This window comes from Zingiber officinale, chromosome 8B, assembly GCF_018446385.1.
Source record: "Zingiber officinale cultivar Zhangliang chromosome 8B, Zo_v1.1, whole genome shotgun sequence".
Lineage (NCBI taxonomy): Eukaryota > Viridiplantae > Streptophyta > Magnoliopsida > Zingiberales > Zingiberaceae > Zingiber > Zingiber officinale.
In genome coordinates, this window is record NC_056001.1 from 48,888,031 (window position 1) to 48,892,908 (window position 4,878).

General features: G+C 42.2%; 1 non-coding gene across 1 annotated transcript; it reads right to left on the reverse strand.

The window, feature by feature from the left end:
- Window positions 1-824: 824 nt before the first annotated feature.
- Window positions 825-931, reverse strand: LOC122018265. The gene has a single exon (XR_006121692.1). It is a non-coding gene; the product is annotated as a small nucleolar RNA R71 (small nucleolar RNA).
- Between the last annotated feature and the right edge of the window lie 3,947 nt (window positions 932-4,878).

Below are 4,878 nucleotides of genomic sequence, written 5' to 3' on the forward strand. Positions count from 1 at the left end.
TTATTATTACTAACGATATAACCGTACACTTACGGTGCGTAACAAGTTTTTGGTGTCGTTGCCGGAGACTGCGCTTATAATATTAGAGACTATCAATTGAGTTAGACTAAACTTTTCTTTTCCTTTCAAACATCTAACTAGTAACTACTTTTCCAATTCTGTTTTGCATTCTTTTATTGTATTCTTTCATTACATTCTTTTCTTTGTATCCATTTATTGCATTCATTCACTACATTCTTTGCATTCATTTGTTCCTTAATTCTTTTTGTAAACTACATCCTCTCTATTCTTCTATTCTTTTCTTTTCTTAAAGCAAAATTCTTTAATCTTGTTCTTGTATGCGAAGATCTAACTTTACAGGAGAATTACTTCCTCTTGACCCTGAAATAGATAGAACATTTCATAGAAGAAAAATCCTGCAAAGACATCAAGAAGAACAAGAACAATCAAATATGGCTAATATACCACTCAAGGATTATGCAGCACCTTATGCTAGAGGGTTTCACTCAAGTATTATTAGACCCTTTGTTGAAGCGAATAATTTTGAGATTAAGCTTGCAATAATCAATCTGGTTTAGCAAAATTAGTTCGGTGGAGAACCGCATGAGGACCCAAATCAACATTTGGAAGTCTTCTATGAGATTTGCGGTACCATGAAGATGAATAGTGTTCCTTCAGAGGTAGTTAGATTATTACTATTTGGGTTTTCTTTGAGGGATAGAGCTAAACAATGGTTGAATTCCCTACCTCCGAATAGTATTACTACTTGGGAGCAATGCGAGCAGCAATTCCTAGATTAATTCTATCCTCCTAGCAAGACAGCGCATATGAGAAATCTTATTGCAAGCTTCAGACAATCCGACTCAGAATCTTTATTTGAAGCATGGGATAGATACAATAATATGCTCAGACAATGCCCACATCATGGATTAGAAAAATAGTTGGTGTTACACATTTTTTATAACGGTATTAACTATCATACTAAAGTGTCCCTAGATTTAGCTGCTGGAGGGGTACTCATGAACAAAAGTTTAGATAAAGCTGAAGAAATTATTGAGAATGTAGCACAGAATCATCATCAATGGGCAACAGAAAGAAGTAGAGGTTATTCTTATTCAAACCCAACTAAAGCATCAGGGAAATTTGATGTAGATGCAGTGAAACATCCCCAGTTTTTTTTTTTACCGATCTCTCTCATCAACTACTATGTGAATAATCGTAATGAGTATCAACAAATAAATTATCATAACCAATGAGCATGACCGTATCAAAATATGATTATCGATATGAACAAAACTCCTCAAATATTCTCCACCCGAATGACCAAGAAATGAAAATAACCCTCGCAGTGAATCCAGTATGCTCTGCACTCCCAGACAACGGGCAGTACCATGCATCCATCCCGCCTCCTCGTCTACTCCGTCCGTGGGCCTTCCGACATATCTTGGAAGTCATCCTCACTTGTAACATAAATGTGGTGAGTCTACGACCTAGCAAGTACAAACCAATATGAGTATGAGGATATCCATAAAGTAGTAAAAATAGCAACTAGAAGCCTTTAAAGAAAACATAGCACAACCAAGTACGACATAAGAAAGATATAACATGCAATAGTGATCCTACGTAGCTAATAAGATGAATATGTCACATATCCGGTAACCACATTTATGTTACAGGTGAGGATGACTTCCAGGATATGCCGGAAGGCCCACGGACGGAGTAGACGAGGAGGCGGGATGGACGCATGGTACTGTCCATTGTCCAGGAGTGCAGAGCATACTGGATTCACTGCGAGGGTTATTTTCATTTCTTGGTCATTCGGGTGGAGAATATTTGAGGAGTTTTGTTCATATCGATAATCATATTTTGATACGGTCATGCTCATTGGTTATGATAATTTATTTGTTGATACTGCATTACGATTATTCACATAGTAGTTGATGAGAGAGATCGGTAAAAAAAAAAACTGGGGATGTTTCAGTTGGTATCAGAGCACACTCCTAAGGGACAGCATGCACAAACCATCTCGTCAAGGACTCGACTACTCCTGCCTTCAAATTTGAAAGAAATGCTATTTTATGTTGAAGCATAGTCAGAATTGCACATCCTTGAATCCTTATCAGCCATAGTTGTCAAAAGGTTAGATAAAAAAAAAAGGGCATTTATCTTACATATGTGTTCACCTAGGTCTTCCTATGCATATAGCTACCTTTTGTGTTTAGCTATCTATCAGATTAATTTAGTATAGGGTTATGTTTTGGAGTTTCAATAAGTACTCTTTTCAGATTTGAGATTTGTGATACTTGTTTACAAGATTAATATTTTTTTTTTTTTTGCAAAGTGTCACACCAAAATGACATGAGCCATGTTCAATATAGTGTTAGCATTGTTTCTCTCTTGGCTTAGTTTTCTCATTGCAAATAATTAATGTTTCTTTAATTATTTATTTTCCAACTATAGTTTACTTTTAGATTGGTATGCTTACAGTATAGATGTTTGTTGGTGCAACCTTAGGTCAAGGTTGACCTGGTTGACCCGACTCGAGGTGACTTGACTCGAGTTGTATTTTGATGTTTGACTTGGGAAGATTGTCGGTGCAACCTTAGGTCAAGGTTGACCTAGTTGAGTTGCATATTGATGTTTGACACTCGTGAGAGAGTTCTATTCTTGATGTGAGACAAGAATAGATGGTTAGGAGATTATTGGTGCAACCCTAGGTCAAGGTTGACCTGGTTGACCTGAAAAGTCCAAGTATGGAGACTTGGCACTGGAAAAGTCCAAGCAGGGAGCTTGGCACGCGAAAAGTCCAAGTATGGAGACTTGGCACTGGAGAAGTCCAAGCAGGGAGCTTGGCACGAGGGAAAGTCCTAACTGGGATGTTAGGCAGTTGGAAAGTCCTGGTGAGTGAAGCCAGGCAGTGGGAAAGTCCTAACTGGGATGTTAGGCAGTTGGAAAGTCCTGGTGAGTGAAGCCAGGCAGTGAGAAAGTCCTAACTGGGATGTTAGGCAGTTGGAAAGTTCTGGTGAGTGAAAGTCCGGGTGAGTGAAGCTGGAGGAAAATCCAGATGGATCGGATGATCGGACATCGGTGTTGAGGAAAGTCCAAGTAGGTCAAAGGGATTGACCGGACACTTGGCGAGGAATTCTAGAAGGTCAAGAGAGTGACTAGATGCTAGGGATGAGATACCAATAGGTCAAGGTTGACCGGATATTGGTGTGGAAGGCGTGGGAATTGGTTTGGACCAAAACCAAGAGCTGGATAGATCGGTGGATCGATCCGTGTCATCTGATCGGGGACCGATCGCATGAGTCCCGATCGGTCCCACGCACGTAAAGTTGGGCGTCAGAATACGGATCGGTCTAGAGACCGATCGACATGCCGATCGGTCTCCACGACCGATCGAGACGCAGCCACCTCTCAGAGAGGTGGGATCGGTCCGGGACCGATCAGATCCTGATCGGCCTCGGACCGATCAGATAGCCTGCACCGATCGGCGATGCCTCGACGGTTCGCCCTAGCCGCTGAGAGACAACCAGGCTATTTTGGCCCCGTGTTTCGCCTTTTGGCTTGCAGGTTCGCAGGTTTTATAAGGGTTCGAGTGACTCTACAGAAGAACTAACCCTTCTCCGAACCTTCTTCTTCTTTCTGCTGCTGAGCTCTGCTGAGTTCTTGAAGCGTTGAAGCTTCGCGTGAGCTTCTCTTTGGCTGGGTCACCTGCTGTTGTAGGCGCTTGGAGCTGCTGCTTCTTCCAGTCGAAGAGAAGGCAAGCAAGAGTTTTCTTACTGTTGTATTTCTTGCTGTCTTTCCTTGTATTTCTGTACTCTCCTTACTTGCTGTTGCAAGAGTGTGTTGTGGCGAGGTTTCTCCACCCACAAGGAGCTTCTATTAGCCGGTTCTCCGGGGACTCATCCACCGACGGATTGATAGGCTTCGTCCACCTTACGGACACGCCGAGGAGTAGGAGTATCATCTCCGAACCTCGTTACATCGCTGCATCTAAGGTTTGATCATCTTCGTTTCGTTTCTATTTAGTTATTTCCGCTGCGCTAACCCTAATTGTAGAAAGAAACGGAAGATTTGGGGTCGGCTATTCACACCCCCCCTCTCTAGCCGAGTACGAACGATCCTAACAAGTGGTATCAGAGCAAGGTCGCTCTTCATCGGATTCACACCCGTGGGAGCACAAGCTAGAGATGGTTCAATTCGGAGAAGACATCACCATTCCACCCTTCTACAACGACAACTTCACATATTGGAAGGTAAGGATGATGTATTTTCTTAGGACTAATATGTGGAACTGGTTTTGTGTACAAGAAGGGTTTACTCCTCCAATGGATAAAGAAGGAGAGCCTCTAGAGAAGAACAAGTGGACGAAGGAACAAGTCCACCAATCCACGATCAACAATGAGGTAACTAAAACAATTGAACTTTCATTACCTACTAATGTTTTGTGTAAGATAGGTAAATACAACAATGCCAAGGAGTTATGGGATAACTTGGCCAAGTACCATGAGGAGAGCTCCACTTCAAGCCATGAAGAGGAGCCTAGTGAGCCAAGTAGCTCACATCATGGAGGGAGCGAATTGGGAGTTGAGGGCTACTCAACATCCAAGGAAGAAGAGGAGGAGAGTTCCTCTTGTTCAAGTTCGGAGCAAGAAGAAGAAGTTCCCACCTCCGGAAGGGTTGAAGAAGAAAGCTCATCTCCATCCACAACCCTAGGTAACTCAAACACTGTGATTTCAAGCAAATTACACATAATGTGTTTTGAGTGTAGGAAACATGGACATTACAAGAGCAAATATCCAAAGAAGGTTAGGAAGACTCCACCGGCACCAAAGGTCAAGGAAGCCGGAGTCCCAACACGCAAAGGCAAGAAGC